This window comes from Rhea americana, unplaced genomic scaffold, assembly GCF_003343005.1.
Source record: "Rhea americana isolate MKP2758 unplaced genomic scaffold, rheAme1 scaffold_33, whole genome shotgun sequence".
Classification (NCBI taxonomy): domain Eukaryota; kingdom Metazoa; phylum Chordata; class Aves; order Rheiformes; family Rheidae; genus Rhea; species Rhea americana.
This window is the reverse complement of record NW_028186457.1, coordinates 5567995-5588912: the sequence shown is the minus strand read 5'-3', so window position 1 is coordinate 5588912 and position 20918 is coordinate 5567995. Positions and strand designations below refer to the sequence as shown.

At 43.8% G+C, this 20918-nt stretch overlaps 1 protein-coding gene across 2 annotated transcripts in view; it reads left to right on the top strand.

Annotated features, from left to right (window-relative positions):
* The first annotated feature begins 401 nt into the window (after nt 1-401).
* SEMA5B (semaphorin 5B) overlaps nt 402-20918 on the top strand; it is a 185624-nt gene continuing 165107 nt past the window's right edge. For both annotated transcript variants that reach the window (XM_085311013.1, XM_085311016.1), the window contains exon 1: nt 402-462. The gene's annotated coding sequence lies outside the window, so the exon portion shown is untranslated. The remainder of the gene's footprint in view (nt 463-20918) is intronic.

The window sequence follows — 20918 nt, the reverse complement described above, 5'->3', positions numbered from 1 at the left end:
AAGTTGGGACAAGAGCAATTCGTTGTCTCTCCTGAGAGGTTGACGCATTCAGGATTGTGAAAAGTTCCTACAGGGCTGCACAATATCTAATATAGATTGTGTGTGTTAAAATATTTATTGTTTCTACCAGCATTTGCTACTAGTGGATCTGTAGGCTAGGATTTTTGCAGAAAGCAAATATGAAGAAAAATGGTTTCAGTTGAAGCAAGTTTGGAAGCAAACTTCAGATGAGTGTTAAGTAAAATTTTTACACAGCTCTATGGTTAAATTTAAATGATATGTTCTTTAAATTTTATTTCCCAAATAATCTCAAAATTTGACATTAAATTCTCTTTCTTGTGAGATGAGAAGATATAGTTAGAAGTATCCACTTAAAATTCTTTTTTCTGATGTTTCCACAGGTTGCTAAGGATTTTTCCTGGAGCAAGACTTTGAATATGACACTTCAGTAATGCAGAGGCTGTAAGTATATAATATTATGTTTTCAACCCCTTTTTAACAGCTATGTCTACACTCTTTTAGAGCTTTGCTAGAGTTCGTCTTTGCTAGATTCTGCTTTGCAAAGAACTTACAAGGAAGTGACTGGAAGATGAGRTGGTTCTAAAATTTTAGACAGTGCTTTATCAGCTTCATGTTGCCTTGTTTAAGTRCTCCTATAATGGCTTGTTTAATCGGCAGGGGGAAAGCCCAAGACATCTGTCAGTATTGCTGGAAATGCCACAAGTAGACAAAAATAAAAATACCTCATTAGTACAGATGAGCAGTGCATAAAATGCAATGATACATTACCAAAAGCTGGCATGCAGTTGGTTCCCAGGCACAGGACAAAGGCCAAAAAGCATATGTTGCTTTGTCATACCACTAATTAAAAAGACCTACTTTAAGCTTAATGAATGAAAGTGAGTGAGAGCTTGCTACCCTGATCGTGTATTTGTTGGCCTTTGATTGCTTGGTGTCAGAGTTGGAGGTCTGAGGAGTCTTATTACATCTCAGATAGACAAGATTTTGCACAATTCCTAGTTGTAGATGCTTGAAAATATACAATTTCCTTTTTTTCCTCAGCTGTTCCCATCTTTTTTGGAGGTGAACTAGTGAGCTGTTAATTTTTGTAGCTCTCTTCTGAATTCTACATTGTTTCTCCTAATCAGTTCTCTCAGATCTGTTCAATCTCCATTTAATTCAGTCAGCTACTCAACATCCAAACCATTTGTAATAAGGAGAGTGCTAATTTTTCCTTTTATTTCAATTGTAGTTGATGGCTTTCGGCAGGTGTTATCATATAACTCAATCACCAGCCATTGGAATTTGTAATTTAATCAATAAAGGAGGCCATTTTTGTCAAGGAGATCCAAAGAGAAAGAGCTCAAGGAAAATGCATGGCAAAAGGAATGTGAAGAACAGAAAGGGGTGACAGGCACTGCAGTTCTACACATAATAGCTGCACAGCCTATACCTGCCTAGCAAATGGCAAGCAAAAGAAATACCTATTATTTATTTACCTATAAKATTCTAGAACAGTGTTCTATAATAAAGGGATATAATGATTGTGCCCGTGCACTTACCTTGGAAAATCTGCAGGGGAAACCACGCTCAAGGGACAAGTACCTTGTATCAGCTCCGCTGGGGTGGRTGGTTTTAACATCCCCTGTGGGTGAACACTACTGCTCGCATGCATAATTTGATGTCAAGAGGAACACTACAAGATGAAACTCTCTGCTGTGGCTGATCCTCTGGCCTTTCCATTCCCATTCTTTCATGATTTTRCAGTTGCTTTAGGTAAGGGCAGAAGAGGGGGTAGCCGTGATGTCCAGCCACTCCTTCAGATGTCCTCCCTGAATGGCTCATGGTCTTGAAGCACAGTCATCTCCCTGGCCTCAGTAGAGGGTGGCCATGGCCTGTGCACTGCCCCACTCTGTCCTCTGCCTCTGTGTTTGCTTCTGCTGCTTCTGCCTCCCCAAAGCATGGGTGGTGCTGCCCTGAGGTGGCAGGACCTGGTGTGGGCTGTCGGCAGTAACAAGGAGGCTGGGAAGGGGCAAGAGTGGATGTGCGAGGGGCTGCCTGTTCATTACCAGCTGTGAGAGCTTACTGGTTTCGTGCCGAGGCCCGTTTAGGAAGTGCAGTGTCTGGAGCAGCTTCTCTGCYGGTTCTGCTGCAGAACTGAATTTTGCCCCAAGGATGGAGATTTGTTTGTGCTCAGCCTCTGGAAGGCAACATGCCTTTTCTCATACTGCCAAGAAGCTTAGAGCAAGCCCRGGGAGAGAGGCTGAATGCCCCGCTGGGGAAGCACTTGTGCTGGGTCACAGCTGGGAAGCCTTGCTTTACTCTTCGACTTCGGGGGAAGATTGCCTGAACAGGTCTCAAATATCAGGCCTCTGAAGAGTCACCTATGGCTTCCATGATAAAAAGCTGCTAAGTATTATGGTCTCATTTTGGCAAGGACCAGAGAACTCAAGATGAAAGGTATCAAAATTATTCATCCAGAAAATGTTAACATTTAAAATTACGATGAATTAGGTGGTTTTTAAAGGACATCAAGATGCTGATTTCCTTATGTCTGTCCCAAAGCCCCATTGTCAGCACTGTAACCATGTTTTCTACAAGTGAAATGTTGAGTCAGGCATAGAAACATGCATCTTGGGAGATTTTTAGAACATGTTTTTTTTAAATTGAAGCAGGCATACTTCAGTATGAAGAAAGGCTTAAGAATACAACATTTTGGGGAATTTTTAAAACAGTGTGTGGTATTTGTCTTGAAGATTTTAGTTCTTCCCTTGAGTGTTAGTGTAGATTGATTATACATGTATTTAGAGTCAACCTGTGTTGCCAAGCTTTTCTTGTGATAAGCACAGAATTTTTTAAGACAGTAAGACAATCAACTGGAGAACTTTATCGTGAATAACCTTAAAAAAAAAAGGAAAAAAAAGCCCCAAACAGTCTATAGYAGAAGCTATCACTTAATTGCATGCAGTAAGAGACTAATATGATGGTTCATTAAGTGCTCAACATCATGGGTTGAAGAATGTCTGGACAAGTGATGCAGTGAAACAGCTTCATTCTCCTTGTGGCAGCCCCGCTGAATTCAAGTCCGACTCCTGTTTTGCACAGCTGTACCAGAAAGGAAAGTTTTGGCTGAGAAATATGTGAAGTGTGCCAATCTGACAGCTACAAAATCTTCTGTGAAACTGCAATTGGCCAACTTCTAACAAATCATTCCCTCTGCCCCTGGAAAATACTGTCGAAGCCTTTTCTTGACTAGTATGAACAATACTGTAAGCGATATCGGTACTGTTTTTTCATAAATCTATGTGTAAGTCTATTCGTCAACCTTTCAACACAGCTAAAGGATTACCAAATATGCACCATATTCTTGGTTCTTTCTGGTGCACACCAAAGTAATGTCATTAAAGTCAGTGCAGTTCTGCCTGCTCTCTTTGGCCAAATATGAGAGCATAATTTCTCCCACTGAGCAGCTTAATGTGCTATATTTGAAGGCTGACTTTTTGGAGCAACCAGCCTTTGACTAGTCAAAGCAGTCAGTGCTTTGCCTAGCCAGGCAGCCTGGGGAACCCAACCATAAGAAATGCAAAGCTTCTGATGAGGGCTGTGGTTGAAAGCRTTTCTCAGGATTGATTTAGCACTCAGGAGCTCAGTGCTTTGATGAATTGGAGCATCTTCAGAAATAAGTAATGGCACGTGCAAAGACTGCCTCTCTGTCCTTCCCAGAACAATGACTTTCTCTTTTCATCTTAAAAAGGAAAAAAAATAGGCCTTGGAAGAAAATAGGAAGAAAATAGGTGCTTTAGTCCTACTAGTGAATAGTATCTTGCACAAATCCCTTCTGCAGTGCAGAATAATTTTGGGGGGAGGGCAGGAATCATGCATGTGTATATTATTTCCAAAAATACTTACATACATGTTTATTAATCATTTTTCCTAATATCCATTGCTTTTAAACTGCCAAAACATTTTGAAATACTTGTCTTGGTTTTCCTGCCCTGCTCCTAGCACCAGCTCAACCATTTTAATGATTCCACTCAGATGAGGCATTTGGAAGAAAAGAACATTGCAGCTACTTTTAGATCATATCGTAGAGGACGTGGAGTTTTGCTTCCACCGTCTTTGAATTCAATAGGCTGCAGAAGGACTGGATGTCATTTAGCTATTAAAGATTTTTGTTCTCCAGATCATTGTGAAGTAGCATCATTAACACAGGCAAATTACCATGCTTCACTGTGCTGTGTCCATGGTGCATTAGAGGCCCTTTCTCCTTGGTAAAGCTGGGCTTATTCTTCTGTAAGATGAGGGGCCCATTGGCAGGTCTTTGGCAACTTAGACAGAGGGACTATTTAACGAGAATGAGAGTAGGGTCTAATAAGGGGGAAGAAATTGGATGTGACAAGTGCAGGCAGAGATAGCAGAACACTCATGTATAAATCACTGCGTAATTGGGCCAAAATATTTACCGGTTTTCATGGGGTCAGGACAGAAGGGCGCTGCAATCTTAGGGCAAATGAGTTAATATGATGTTTCCAAAGTGCATTTTAGAAAAGTCAAGCCTTCCATTGCATGTCTCTGCTGCTTAGTAAGCACTGTGCTTTTAGACTAATAGAAACTGGTTTGCATTGCTTAATTTTCTTCTTTGAAATGCTGTATYGGCTTTTGGTGCAGGAACTGGCATTATGCTTGAATATGTCTGGCTTTTACAAATAGGTTTTTAGTTTAATAAGATGAAACCAATTAACCAGAAAAGTCATTGCCAATGGATTTTACAACTACATAAAAATATATTGCTTTTTCTTCAAACGTTTCATCACCCTTTCAAATGTTCTCTTTTCTTTCCTTTGCCACCAGTTGCAAAGCACTGGAATTTGAATTGTTCCCTTATTTTTTTTTCTTTTTTTTAAAAAAATTGGTCTCCAGCCTTGTTCAGGTGTGTGTATGTGGGAGGCTGTATGCACCTATTTGTTTCTCTCTTACTTTGCTCCCGGTGTTGTTCAATCCGGTTCACTTGTGGCCTGAAGAAAARCAGAGCAGGAGGACACGTCCCCTGGGAACTCTTGCGAGTGTCCCGCCGCGCGGGCGAGCGGGGTCCGGGCACCACCGTGCCGCAGCGCCGCCGAGCTCTGCGGGCCGGGGGCTCCTCTCCTCTTCGCATTGCCTCAGCCCTGCCTGAGCCGTCAGGGGTCTGCCTTGATCCCGAAAAACTCTGCTCCTTTGCTTTAGTTGCCAGCTGATGCAGGCAGTGATGACTAAAACGAGGAACTTTGGGGTAGAAAAGGCTGGCTGTGCTCGAGGAGCCGGGCGTCTGGCCCAAGACGTTCGCTCTTGCACACAGGCATCTCTGTTCGCCCGAGCTTCGCCCAGCCCCGCGTGAAAACAGTTGCATCATCTGAAAGAGTAACAAATGCTGATTTTTTCTTAATATGAAAGGCTTTAATTCCTGGCTTTCGCAAGCGGCGGGAGTACCCCTCGGCAGTACCCTTTTTGCATCCTTGCTTCCATTTAGCAGTGGTCTCACGTTTTAAAAATAAGTGTAAGCGTTTTAGCCGCAGCCTGCCATTGCTATTAATGCTCTGTGTCTTATCAATATCTATTTTTACTGTATAACTGCTAGCAGAGTTGGAAGAAATCCTCAAAGGGGATGCTTTTAACGGAGRTGCCTCTTTTGGTGGAGAGTGGACGTCGGCACAAGCACCACAGTTGCGTCAGGTCCTCCTCAACGTGTGAAAATCGCCCCAGCGGCCCGAGCAAGCTGGCAATGGCACTGCCCTTTCTCGAAGCTGCCGCAGCCCGACGCCTCCTCCCGGGAGCTGCTGTGTGAGCGGCACGTGTTGGTCTTTTGGCACGTGTTGAATTTTGAGGCTGTCCGATGTATTAAAATGACTTTGTTCTTTCATTTAGCCCCCTCACCTTCAGAAAAAGAAAAAAAAAATACTGACACCAAATAACTGCTTTACGGCATCCAGTTTTGTCCTGCGTTTGTTTTAAAGCTTCCCGGGAACCCCAGGCTACTTCGTGCAGACTGTTAACTCAAGGGTAATAATTTTGTCTGGGTTTTGTCACAGAAATTCAATTAAGGCGGATTATGAACACAGTTGTAGGCCTGTTTCATTTACAGTTGCAAATGAAACCAAGGCCACACACTGTTCGTTTATGTACAGGCGAGGGGACGCTGTGTCGCTGTGAGTGGCTGAAGCCAGGATTACCTGCGTGCTCCTTTGTGTGGCTTCGCTTACCGCGGAACGGAGGGGAGCGGGAGCTGCAAAGCGAGCGAAGAGGTGACGGGGASGGGGGGAGGAAATCTCCAAGGGAAAAGCTGGCCCTGCTGCCTTTCCCTTGGAGGCACGCTTCCCGTGTACACATAATAAACTCCACAGGGAATTTCTTCCTCCTTAAAAAACATATCCCRAAGTGTAAGAGTGAGTTGTCCTTTATTTATATATTTCTGGCTAATATAGAGCAATATTCTGTTTTCAAGGGCTTGGTTCRGTTCCAAGTCCCAGGGCTGCTGGGGGCGAGGCATACGGTTTCATTTTTTTCAATTCTTATTTCTGGGCCATGCAAGCCAACTTTTTTATTCCTTTTTTCTCTTTTCAAGTTTTTTTTTTTTTTCCCGCAAGCAGCTGAATTCCCCAGGTATGAAAGGGGGGAGGAGGGGGAAGGGAGGAGAAGACTTTACCAGATTGGAGCGAAATGATAGCTGCTGCAGAGCCTAGCTCCTGGTGGAAGCAGCATGTTTGGAGATAATGAAAGAAGAAGGAGTTTTGTTTATTTTGCAGAATGCACCTTTTAGTTATGAAGGGCAAAACAAAGGCAAAACTTCTCTCGATGCCCTCTGCTGAAATGTCTGTGCCTGTAAAGGAGCAATATGTCTGCGCTTTCCTTTGCAACAGTAAACTCAGGAATTACTTTGCGTCCTTCTGGAGCTATGAGAAGGGCATAGCGCTCGGTCATCTCGTCTTCCTTGTGTGGTCTTTATCCCACAGCTTTCGGCTCCATCCTCGAACCCTTTGGCAGGGAAATTCCCCACTGATTTCCCCGGGGTGTTGTCCGCCTGAAGGCACGCAGGATGCRGCCTCCTATTGCTAATAAGGCTTAGCTCCCATGAACTGCATTTTATTCGTATGCATTCACTGCAATATTCCAATGTTATCACCATTTTGCAATTAGGGAAGGGAGAGGTGCCCGAGGGTGGAAGTGCAGCCCTAACTGAGCCAGAAGTAGGGATAGTGCCGGGCTGGTTTCATGTCCTAAGGACGAGAGCATGCTGTATCCCGGGTCCGTGCAGGCTGGAGGGCCTGCTGGGCACCTGCAGCGTGCCTCGCTTTGGCTAAAGCTCTCCTCGAGTACATGCTGTTCAACAACTGTTTTTCCTCCTCCACTTCTTGCTTACTTCCTGATCCTGCAATTCTGGGAAGGGTTTTACTGTTCTTAYTCTGGTTCAACTATGTGCCCAAGAGGCTTACTGGATTCTTCACCAGATAAGAAGAAATAAGCTCTTTTGTTTGCAGCTTTAGATCAGATACTGTTCCCAAAACCTCAGCGTACAGCTTTGACACTGCTGAAGTTAGAAGGAGAAGTGGGCAGCTTATTAATCTCTCTTCAGCAAAATTCACTAAAGGTGGTGCAGAGAAGTGTTAATAGAATCTACCTTTGCACCACATGCTCAGCAGTTCATCCTGTGGTGAGGAGCTTTTGCAGCTATTTATATTACTCAGTTGTTKTGTGGTAGAGTCGTTTGGTGTCAGACCAAACTTGCTGTTAGAGCTAGTGGTGGGAGAACTGGCTTCATCAGAGCCAAATTCATCAAGGCAGAACCTAATGAAGTAAAAGGCCTTAGATAAAGGATGATCTGAGACTCTTACCTTTTGGGCACCTGTTCTGAGGAAGTTAGGACGATTTAATTCAGTGCCTTCAGCAGCGTTCAGTCTAGTTGAACATGACTTTGGAGTAGATATTATGATTATATGGATATAAGTCAGAACAACCCTGCAAAAGTCAATGGGAACACASTGGTACAAAAACTCTGGGAGAAAGAAATAATGATCAGGAGTTTTCATAACTGTCAGATTATTTTATTACGGCTGATTTGAGCTGTCAGTAACCACCTAGTTTTCTTCCGTAGCCCGGGAAGGAGCTCAGCACCGTGAGTGGGTGACTCCTCAGAGCAGCGTTCCCGTGGCCCAGAGGAACTGACCTGCGGGAGCGCGGAGCTCTTCCCGCTGACGCAGAACGAGCCAGGCTGCCTGGCCTAGCCTTGCTTTCAGGTGAATAAAGTAGGCTGAGATGGCTCCCTGCCATGCTTTAATCATATGTTGTGTATATGGTAAAGCATATGAAAATAGTCATTTTTTAGTATCTTGAAATCTGAAGACAGCAGATTTAGACCCTCAACTGATATTAATCATCTTAACTGCAGTGTTAAAGAGCTCATTTTGATGGAATAACTTCTGGTTTACTCCATTAACTCCAGGGCCTTGACTCCAAGGGGAGACAAAAGTCCGTGGAGTTTTTGGAGGTTGTCTGGGAGTACCCCAAGCTTAGGACGTAAACCTCAGCCCCAGGGCCGAAGGAGAGGCCGTGCAGGATTTAGGATACGCACGGTTTGATCTTATGCCGTATGTTTTGTGCGAAGTGCTTTCAGATTCACGACGTCCGGCAGCACTGCCTTCTCGGAGGGCAGCGGTGGAATAATCCTTTCAGCTCMGCTCTGACGGCGAGTGAAACGGGCCTCAGTAGCCTAGTTTAAAACCTGTATCCGAGKCTTTCCCTCGCGTGGACGCTAACGGCTTCAGCACGGACGGTGCACACACGCAGCAGCCGGGTCGGCAGTTTCCCTGGAACTTGCTGTACGTTTTTGACTCTTTCTTTTCTTTCGTATTTTGGAACAAGCTTTGTTTATACAGCAGAAGAAAAATGTGTACTTGAATCATAAAGCTAGATGAAGTATCGTAAGCATGTGTTGGATTGAGGTCCTTTGCAGCCAAATAGTGACTCTATCTGCTTATAATGGAAGAATTGAAAGAGATGTGGGAAAGCAAGGCAGAAACACACTCGGGATCCTATGTTTCAGGAACGAGGAGGAGGCTGACTGTTGGTATGGGAATTAATAACCCTCCAAAGCCACCTCATTTGAGCAGCTGCAGTAGGAACTGGCAGTGCAGAATGCACAGACTAATTCTCTTCCAGAGTAGCTAAAATTAAATGTTTGTTACAGCTTTATGTACGTACATTCTCAGCAGGGGCCGTTTTCCCTTCCCTTTAGGCAAACTCAGAAGGGGAGAAACATTTAACAGCCTTGAACCACCCGGTCTGTTTGCCATATGTATATGCCACTGAGCCATGCCTGGGTTGTCAGTGAGTCTAAACTGTCCCTGAAGGGTGAAAGCTGAGCTTGTTGCTAGCAATTGGTGTCATTATAGGCACTGGAGCAAAAATGCTAATGTTGATCAGAAGGGGAAGCTTGAAATTATAAGCAAACAGAGAAGAAGATCCATCATGCATTTTCACAGATGATAAAAGGCTGACAGTGGCAGTCTGCTTATCAAATAACTAGATTTACTGAAATAGTCTGTGTTCTCATTAAATAGTTTCCTTTTTATGTTTTCGTTTTATTTCCTCTTACTGAAGGTGTCTGGGTGCCTTTAAACCTAGTATTACTGCCATTGCAAACGGGCTAATTTAGATTATTTCTCCTGCTAATGCTTAGAAGAAGCAGGGAATACAGAATTCTCTTCGTGCTGATGGAGTGGAACCTCAGCACAGAGCCAATTCCTGTCATGAAATTTGAGCTTCCTGGAAAATAAATGATAAAATCAATGTAATAATTATAAGTTTGTTCCTTGCAAGCTGATAGTGCTAGTGGAAGTATGACTACACATTTCCTTTAGCATAAGCCTAGTGCCTTCAGCTATGCACAGAAAACAGGGTAGGATCGATCTTTTTTAATCACTAGAGAGAAGTAAAACAGAGAACAAAAACGTTGCTAGCATGATATGACATCCCTGTGCTGAAGGGAACGTTCCTTTCATGGCTCAGCGAAGCACCGTATTTCGTGGTTTTGTTCCCAGGGGAACAAGCCACTGTTTTCCTGCTTTTCAGAGAAAGTTTGGAAGATAGGAAGTGAAATAGTAATAATCGAAAATGCAAGTCGCAGTTGTGCCATTTCCGAAAGGAATTTTGCTTGACCCTTGGAGAACATTCACTGTTAGTTGGAGAAAAGATCAGCAGAGGAGTTGTGGGAGCCTGGCGGGTCTAAAAGGTTACCTGGCAATAAAGATGTTTCTTAAATGAATCCTAATGTGGCTCCCAGGGCTGCAGTTCTCTATTTATAGCTCGCCCTTTTTCCTGGAGGACCTGGAAGTAAATCCCCCCACCCCGGGTGTGGTGGCAGTAACTCTGCGTCGTTACGGAGGGATGCTTTTTCACCAAAGGACACCCAGACAAATCCTTCCTCTTGCAGAATTTGCTGTGTGAAGTTTAAAACAGTCACAGTGACCTTCTCTGAGAAAGTCCTTCCCTAAAGACGCTTTAACAGTGCATGGACCTTCGTGGAGTTCGCCCATCCACTGCAGCAGGGGATGAGACTGAGTTGGCGCTACTGGGATTTTATCCTCTAGTTTCAGGAAAGGTGGGGACAGTATTTTTTTTTGGCAGGGGAGGTTGGTTTTTCAACTTGATGCTTATACTGCAGAGCCATCCTTCCACTCTGTTTCGAATGCTAGYGGTACTGAAACATTACTCATAAAGTGCACACACGGTTACGATTCCTGACTTTAACTCTTAGCATATTTATAGGCCTCATTTCCATTTTTTGTAGTCTCATTAATGGAACAGCAATAATAAATTGAAATGTTAATGGGGGATCATTTCACCAACAGCAGAAGGTATTAACGAACTTGATAAGATATTTGAAGGGAAAATAACTTTTTAGTAGTGTAATTTTTTAAGCATAGCCTCTGATTGTCTCCTTCCAAACATGTGTAATTGGGGCAGGTTGAAGCTGTAAGTGTCATTTCATATGGAGATTTTTTAATCYGCTTCCTGGATGACTTGCATGGGTGATGGACCCTCTGGAGAAATTCCAGTGGGGGCAGCGAATCTCCAAGCTGAGCTATGAGCAAACTTAGCTGTAGTCATGGTGGTAATGATGAAACCCCAGAAAGTACCTTTTGTTCGTGCAAGTTAATGACCTTCACTAATACAGTGTGAAAAAGTGGTCCTCTTTGTACAAAGTGTGGCATTCACATCTTGTTGTGAAGTACTTGGAAATAGTGTTCAAATACGATCTCATACAGCAGTTAAATTCCTCAGCTGACAAGGGAATTGCACCTTACAGTCGCTGGTTTGTGAGCGAGTGCATCGCAGTTTTCTCGCTGGTGAAGCGGAGGGCTTTGCCTCGGTGAGATGCAGGAGTTTCAGGCTCAGTCAGTTAATGTCTGTGGAGAGTTTAGTATCTTCAGAGGGAGAAGCGAATGTTGTGAGCCAATCCTCAGCTAGGAGTAAGCAGTGTCAGTCACTGTCCAAGACCTTTCCTGATTCTAGATCTTGCTTTAGACCTCTGTGTTCAGTTGGTTACAGCTGTAAGGACRTTTCTACATGCACGTTTAGAGGTTGAAGGTGGTAACATTTGCATTCGGGCCCCTGGGTCAGAGCTCCTGCTTGAGCCGTTTGCTGCTTAGGTTGTAGAAAGTTTGTTCCTAATGAGTTTTCATCTCCCTGGGCACACACACGAATGCTTTTTTGGACTTTGCTTACCCAGAAATATAGTGGAAGCTTTGAAATGGCTTGACAACTTCTCCCTCCCATCCCTCTTTCTCTGTTTTCCTTTTTATTTTTTTTTTAACTGCTGGTCTAATGGCACTAGAGCRGGTCCAAAATTACAGTTTTGAGCTGGTTGTTTCCCATAAGAGAAYAAAGATTGGCATTTAAATGTGTCATGCAGGCTAATCATCTCATAATCAAGAGTTTACTGACCTAGAAACTTATGCAGTCTTGTGAGTGCAAATATGTGTGGTTTTCTGGGAAAAAGGAAAAATGATTATTTTYAAAGGATGGACATGACTGATGTAATTCGCTGTACTCTCTGTAGCTTACATTAATTTAGAAATGACTTCTGAGTAGAGTCATTGCTTGTTTCCAGTGCAAGGAAACTGCATGGGAGTGAGCTAAGTGTGGGGTGAGCCGGTTCATGTTGAAGTCATCAGGAAAATACCAGTGTAGGGGCAGCTGAAGCGGGCCTGAAGAGAAGATTATATGTCTAACCATATTACTAAATAATCAGAAAAGAGGCTAGAAGTGTTATGTTTCATTTGTTCTCGCTTAGGGCTTGATCCAAAACTCACCAAAATGAATGGGACGCTTTCTACTGGTGTGCTTGAGTTTTGGGTCAGGACACCTGATCTTCACCTTTCCCTATCTTGCAACAAAATACTGCTAAGTGCCTCAGGCAAATAAAGATATTTTTAACAGCCAGCACTACAAACACTGCCTGGCAGTGGAAAATCAAACTGTATGTATCCATTTGTCCTATGTTATCAGTAGGAAGCAGTCCCCAGTCAAAAATTGGCGTGGTAAGTTATACATGCAAGAAGCAGAACAGAACTGTCCTTAATCTGCTGTAGTTGTAACGTCTCTTCAGCCTGCGTAGGGGTAAATAGTTGCTTTGAATAATATGACTTGGATATGGATATGGATAGGGATATGGATATAACCCAAGCAATAAGATGTCATTTTAATGTAGATAAGTGCCCCTAAAATGCTTCTTCTAGTTTTGCTACGTCATCTTTCAAACTTCTTACTCTTTAGCTTTTATTCTATTGGATTTATTTTTTTCTCTGTTTTTTATGTCTTTTAAAGTTCAGTATGTGCAGATCCGTTTTAAGGATGGAGGTGGAGCACAGCTGGTGGAGTGGAGGGAGAGGGGAGGGAGCGGATCTTTTTAAAGCAGCTAAACTTGTAGCCAAAAAAGATACTGCATTTATAATGTCCCCATTCTTCTCAATACTTAACAAGAAAAATGATTGTGTGTGTGTGACGTGAATATTCAGCACAGAGCTTTGGTGGCTGACCGGCTCTCTTTTCACAGCCATCCAACCGCACACACATTCCTAGGGGATTACCTCACTGCCAGCGCTCCTCAAAGTGTGGGATACGCCGAAGCCGACCAACAGCAAAGCTCCTCTCTGCTTACTGTAGTGCTGATTTTAGGCAATGACCTTTTAAACCACAAATCTAATCCTCCACCTGCCCCTGAAATGATTTTTCATCCGTTAGCTAAATGGAAGAGATGCTGGGAGTGGAAATCGGGTAGAGTCAGTAGGTTACTCGTAGAAATTCCTCTCCACACTTCTCATTCTGCTTTGGCTCTAAACATTCAATAACTTTCCAGCCAGAGAATGTTTGTCCCTTCCTTCTCTCTCGCGCTTTTTTTTTTTTTGTTCTTCCCTTGTTTTGCATATTCTAACACACTGTTTACTTCAGTCTGCAGCTCCCACTGCTTTGTGTGCTTTCTCTCTGTCTCACAATTGCACAAATAAATCACTGAGCAAAATTTGCATTTGATGGGAATTTTTAGGTGATATTAAGTTTTATGGGGAGATTATAATGTATGTGAGGTGGCTTAATTAAAATGAATTTTCATTTGTGGGACAGATGTCTGTATAAGGCTGTTTTTTTCTTTGATCTTTTTTGCTATTAAACATTCCAGTGGATTTGGAAATGTGATGATGACAGGTCTTGAAAAGTATCATCTCCACTGCATCAAATTACCTGCCTGTGCCGAGCAGAGCAAGTCAGCATCATCACAGAAGGGAACAGTTAATTTATTCCAGGARTTTCCAAAGAGCGGGGACTGCAGGCCAGGCGGTCGAGTCCGAGGCCCCTATATGTTGTAGCAGCCTCTAGCTTGCTCCATTGGTAACTTGTCTCGCTCCAGGTGAGAGCTGAAGTCAGCCAAAAGAGTTTGGGTCAAGTGAAAGTTGATTAAACATTTGTCCAGAATTTCCGCAGCTTCCAGTATTATGTTGATGGAAAGTGGCTTCCCTCCCGCTCCCAAACAGTGGTGCCTCCTCTCTCTGCTGCCACCTCTCTGGCTCACGGAGATGGGAACCAGCGTCCCCATTCCCATTTTCACTCTACTCTCATGTTTCCGCATTAAAAAAAGAGACAGAAATGCCATTATACACCTAACCGTAGCATGTTTTTAGTGCTTAGCACTCTCCAGGAACTTGGTCTTTCTTTGATATTTCTCCCCRTGCAAGCAGCAGGAGGGGCCGTGAGCCTCCTGCGGCGTCCCCAGCCCGGCGTCCCAGGGCGCAGACGCTGGGCGGGCTGGAGAGCACTTCTGAGCTTTTGACGGTTTCTCTGAACCAAAAATGGCAAATTGTATCTTGAGATTGTCACACTGATTCCTGCTGACAGTGCTGGTGCAGCTCCCCAAAGTGTGTGAGGCACTGATGGAAGTGCTAGTTTCAATTTATTTTTTGTTCAGGATTTCCACACTTGCACAACTCCCTTCACTGCCTTTCTGCATGCGAAGGGCCTTTGTGCCCCCGAGACTGATACTGCATCTGCTTCTCTGCGAAGACAAAGATAAACTGGCTCATGGTGCRTTGTTATTTTGCTTGCTCTTCAGCATGAGAACAAGCAGTAAGAATGCATTTAAGATGTTAATGAAATTAATGAAAGCCAGATCTCAAAAACAGCTGAGATGATTGTTGACTGTCTCAGGCAGATTTGTACTTCATTTTAATTACAGATGAGCCAGAACCAAAACCCTGATTAGAATTGCTCCAGATTTTGGATCCACATCTCTCAGCTTTGCGGTTTGGACCAGTTGCCCGTGTTTAATTCTCCTGTTTTATTTTTCCTTCTGATTTTACTCCAGGTATTTTCACGTTTTCATTTTATCTCAGATTGGCCTCAGTGAAGGACATGAGACCTGCTGCCACAAGTCGCTCTGGAAATTCAGAGGTATAATTTTATAGCAGAATGCACTAGCGTACGCCAGAGGAGGATGTGCTAGATTTGGTTCTGACGGACGTTACTGTGACATCTCTGCGGCCAGGTGGTGCTGCACCTACCGGCCTTCTGGCGTCCCACTATGCAAAATACTGTCCCTGGGAAGGCTCCTGTAYGCTAAATTGTAAACATCTTTCTCTCCGGCCTGAACCGAGTGGGATTCTAGACCAGTCTCCCAGGCACGTACGTGATTTATAGTCGGTTACCATGCCTTCGCCCACCACGCCAGGCAATCCCATTGATGGTGCAATGTTCTCAATTTGCACGTATATCAGTTCCATCCTAGAATTTATACTTTGATTAAAAAGAAAACCTCTTGGAGCCACTGCATTAATAATGAACGAATTCCTTTTCATATCTCCTGGATATGAGGGAAGCTTGAGCCTYTCTCTGGGGAGAGAGAATGGTCTGAACAGTCCAGTTAGAAACCTCAGAAGCAGCAAGTGTGTGGGAAAGGCTGGTTTATAATCTTTATTCTTTCATTGCTATGCTCAAATCCCAGGAACAGCATGGCTATAGGCCACAGATACTGGGCTCTGCATTTTTAGGGTAGGTTGAGAAAAGCACCCGATCACAACAGCTTTAAAAACAACGATAAAAGACAGAGAGAAAAAATAATTTACATTAAATGCTACAATGCTTCATTTACACAAAATAATAAACAGCAAGTTTTGTGATTCAAATAATCATTGCAGGTTATTAAAGTAGGCGTTAAAGACTTTATAAATAAAAGGCTTTTTAATAAATGATGATCATGGATGATAATGTGCTAGAAAATAGAGAGGATCTTTGTTAAGTCTGACATATTTGTTCTGCACCCACCTACTTCCCTTATACTTTACTTGGTCCTTGGATCACTATTACAAAAATGTGCCGGTGAGACAAAGGTCTGGYAGGGAAACTGCGTGGCAAGGCACTGCGTTTGATTACAGCGGGGGGCTTGAGAACTTCAAATCTGGGGAGAGAGACGGTAAGGATGCTCTGCGAGATGCGAAAGTTGCTCTCCCTGGACAGCCGTTGCGTCTGGACCCCGGTGCTGGCGGCGGGGCTGCTGGGCGCTGCTGCGCGGTGCTTCGTGCTGGCCGGGTCACACCGTGTGCCGCTCACTGGGAGCCTTCTCCTGGGCTTCTTTGCTTGAAGTATCTTCTTTGGGTGATGCTGAAGCAAGAAACTCTGACAATTATTTCACTACTTCTTCATATCTCTGAACGCTGGTTCCGACTTGTGATTCTGCAAAGCAGAGGTTTACTGGTCTGGCAGGGAGGTGGCGAAGGAAGAGGCAAGGTACTGCCCAGAGCCTCCTTCTTGGAAACAGCAGTGAGCTGGTGCTGGCCTTAGGGAAGTTGTTCCTGTGTGTACTGCCTTTTGATTAGACATTTTGGAGTCTTTAAAAAGTTCCTATTAAGAGAGTGAATATTTCAGACAGTCCTACCCAGCTGCTGTTTTGAATAACTTAATTTTACTTGCTCAACTTACTTCTCCATTTCAGCAGAATACTCTGCTCTATCTTGCCTAAATTATTAAAGACTGATGAGGTTTCCAAGCTAGAAGTGGCTGCATTTCAGTGACGGATGAGTTGATTTTTGTATGGATATAGTAATCAAGGTACCTTCAAGTGTCTTTGGTATGAAAGGCACAAGATAAACGTGAAATATTATTTTGTGCCATGCAGCTGCTCAAATCTGAAATACACGTTATGTCTCAGTAATATAGACAGTGCTTAAGACTGTTAAATTAAACTATTAAAGCCTATAGAAAAAACAGACATGACAGAGTGCAAATTAAATCTGAATTATCGTTAACTTGCTGTGCCAGTAGTTTTCAAACGCATTCATATTGACCTGGAGGAGAGCAGGGGGAGTGGGAAGACACTCGCACCTCTTAATTGGAGTCATTATCTGTGCTTTGTTATCATGCTGCCCACAGCAAGGGCATTGCTGGGACAGACATGTCACAGGTAGGGCAGAAGGATGCCTGTGCACCACGAGGGATACCTAGAGGTGGTAGCAGCTGTCCTACCATCTGTCTGATTTAAGGCCAGGGCATGGTCAGGTGATGACTTGGTCGGCGGGTTTCTAAATGCGCAAAGTGGCTGCAGGTCGAGTGGGGTTGGGAACTGGGGGGAACGGTGCTTGTCCGGATTGTGGGAAGTGCTGGCATCTCCTGGATATTCTGGTCCGTCCTCCCCTTTTGTCGCCCTTGCTACCATCACAGGTCTGGGGGGGCTGTGCTGAGCCAGAGGCTGGAAGCAATTCCTGATATGGGCCTTCATACGATATCAGATAGAGAAGAAACTTTTTAGATGRTCTAGATGATCTGCCTGCTAAAACATTGTCACACCTGAAAGTATATTCTCAGGTGCATTGTCTAGTTCTTATATATCCAGTTGCAAATGATTAAATTTTTACAGCTTACTTTGGAAGATTATCCTTGCCCCAGTCTCTAATAAACCCTCCACAGTGCATTTTTAAATTGAGATTTTGCCTTTGTTTTCTGCATTTCGTTACTCGTGATGGTATCTCTGTGTACCTCCAAAAAGTCCCTTCCCATCCTTAATCTTTACAAGCCCTTGCAGGCATGTGGTATCTGTTTATTGTGAGGCAACCTCATGCCAATCCATCACTTTGCCTTTTAGAGCGTTTTATGACAGCAGAAASTCATTAATTTTCAAAGCAGACACAACCTTTAATCTGCAGAAAAAGAAACAAACTTTGCCTTGCTCCTTTGCTGATTGAATCTGGAAATGAATGAATGATACCTGACTCAAATGTGTTTCTAAAATAGTTTTCTTTAAATATAATCGGTCACTGTTGATCATCAAAAGTGTCTTGAAGATTGGCCTATATGTATATGGTACTAAAGTCAGAGTGAGTTCAGTGATCGATACTCATCCAACATCTTAATGTGCTCAACAGTATTAAATGGATTTCCTAACATCCCCACAAAGCAGGGAAATAATGTAACTCTTGAGTGGGAATATTAAAGCAGAGAGGATAAATGTTACGTCCAGAGCAACGCTGAGCGGCTCCTGACTTGCATCTTCGTACCTGTCGTTCCGCTGTTTGTGATCACCAACTGATGCAGCTACGGCTGGGAAACCCCTAGGTAGGGACAAGAAAGGACGTGACTTGGCAGAGCTGGATGAAGCGGCTCGGTGTGCTCAAGCGGCTCCCCTCGGATGTCTCCACGGAGTCGCAGATCTGCAGACCCCGAGTCACCAGGGGCTGAACCGGGACTAACCCCAAGAGCGTGCGCAGCCGCAGTTCTGCGTACAGGCTCTCCGCTGTGTGCGTGGTTTCTTCGTTGTCTGTGCTCCTGCACGTGGATCTCTGTCCTGAAGGCTGTCCCGTGCTATACTGCTAAAATCTTCTTCCTGCTTCCGGCATGTGGCTGAATCGTGGTGAAAACTAAGCTCAGATACGCAAGTCATTTTGCATACTGCCACACTATAAAAATCATACTAATTTTATATACACATACAGTTAGCTCAATAATGGCTGGACATCTTTGTTCCTTCCTAGACTTACTGTAAAAAATGTCTTTAATTTCCCTGCTGCAAAACTGGAAGGTAACTAAGAGTGTATTTAATTTAGTTATTTAAGGCAAGGACTGCTACTGAAYATCTGTCTATGGCCATGACTTCTGGAGAGATTTGAATGAATGACCTGGAAGATTCTGAATCATCCAGTCATGCAAATTAAACTATTTCAATAATATGAAGGCTACTTTTCCTGATCCATAGTAATTGATGAGGCTCATTATATGTTAATATCACTTCTTTTTTTTTAATCTTACATGTAATTCACTATAGTGTTTCAATGTGAAAGTATCATTAAGATTCAGGTGGCAATTTCATTCTAGACTGCTCTCTACAGTTGCTTAAATAAAAATCAGCACTTGCAGTGGTATTTTTTCTGAGGGCAGAAAACTATTCTTTTTGATACTTTGGATTTAAATCTGTTCAACTGTTGCTGAGTTTTCTAATTGTGGAGAAACACAAAATACTGCCTTTTAAATGCAAACTGTATTTCTCCTCTCCTGGTTTGGGAATGGCCCTTTTGAAGATCTTGTGTTTAGTGTAGTGTTCCATGTCCAGTTCTTGAATGCACAAAACCTGTGACTTTCGTGGTTACAGCTGTGAGCAGTAATCAGTTCCTCTGCTCATATATTAATGTTTATTATCAGTGTGTATGGTGTTGATGCACACAGTCAGTCAGTTACTCCAAGATCTGCCTGACCAAGCTGTTGGTGTGCCCATCCTTGAGTGAACCTTCATGAAACTTCACTGAAATTTTGCCAGGCTTATTATATGCGTTAAAGATTTATGTGAGGCTTAAAGTGAGCCAAAAGGAGGAAAGGCATGCATGCATGTGTGTGTGTGTGTTGTGTATGTCGTAGCTTTGCGTTGATCCTCTTCTTTATGACCGTTCTCAAGGCTTCCATAAAAGGCTCTGTCTGTATGTGGGATTTGATGACTGCCTACCAGTTGACTACACACATTAGCTTACTACTTGGGATGTAACACGCTGTTGACAGAAAAGCTTTCGAACATAGCATATAAAAAGAGCAAAAAGAAATGTTTTTGTAATAAAATGCAGGGAAAGACAAATGTGGGTGTACATGAAAAGATTCARGCGAGTCTGCTGACATGGGCAAGGAGGAGAGGAAGAAGGGAGTTTCTGTGTTTTTGTAGAGCAAGTTAAAAAATCACCACTCATACTAGGAACTTCTGAAGCGGATGGCAAAATCTAACCATTTTTATGTAGCAATCACAGAACCATGCTATTTCACTTAGGCTGACATCACGTGCTTTAGGAACCCTGTTTCAAGGTTTACAAGGTTTATTGTGTTGGGTGCTTGAGGAAACCTGGGGCAAGTGTTTGGAGTGCAACTCCTCCTAGCAGTTTGAACTGCAAATGCTTGACAGCTAGCAGTGTGGTTTAGTAGGCCAGGCTGGATTTTTGCTCTGCAGTGGAAGAAGGATGTACATTTTATCGCTCTCTTAATAGAAGGCCCCACAGTGGTTCATAGACTGTAACGTACAGCAATGTAGAAATCATCTCACAAAAGAAATGCAGTCACCTCTGAGGCGGAAGAAGAGCGGAAGGGAAGAGGCTGCCTTTGGCTGGGCTCCAGCCGCAGTGTGGGTAGGGGAGCAAAATCCCATCTCCACCCTCATGCTGGAGTGGACGGGACAATGGTGGTATCACCTTTTTCATGAGAGAAGTACCATGAGGTCTTTAACAGCCAGAATGATCCAACACAGCTGAAAGCCTCATTTTCCGGGAAGGCCCGCTGGGATGGGGAAGGCGGTCTGATGCGTCTGTGCTGACGGAGCTTTCTCACCATGAAGTTTGTCCATCTTTCTGCTGCAGAAGGCCAGATAGAGTATCTGGGCCTTTTTCCAGCTCCCCCTGCACAGAGGATCAGATCACCAGGCCCACGCGTGTGCATGTCAGCTGCCTGCATCCTTCCAAAGGCTGCAGCAAATTTCTCCCCCTGCCTCTTCGTGRGACTCGGTAGCCCCTTGGGACCTCACCCGCCCAGAGGGAGGAACTGGAGAGGGAGCCTAGTTCCCGGGGAGGAGGGGGTGGGAGCACCGRTGGGACCTGGTCTCAGCTGCATTCAGCATCTGTCGAAGCGCTGGTGGTGGAGCAGGGACGCACAAAAGGACGGAAGAGGTGGAAATCCGTGTATGYGGGTAGGACTTGAGAGATTTTTCATCCTCCTGCTCTACAGCGGGGAGCTCTGGGAATCTCTGTAAAATCATTTAGCATCTTCGTGACTCAGTTTCCCTTCCTGTAAATTGGAGGAGATCTTCCCCAAAGATGCTGTGAAAATGATTATAGTACAGCGATGCTGTGGTATGAGGGCCCATATGAGCACTTCAGAGAGAC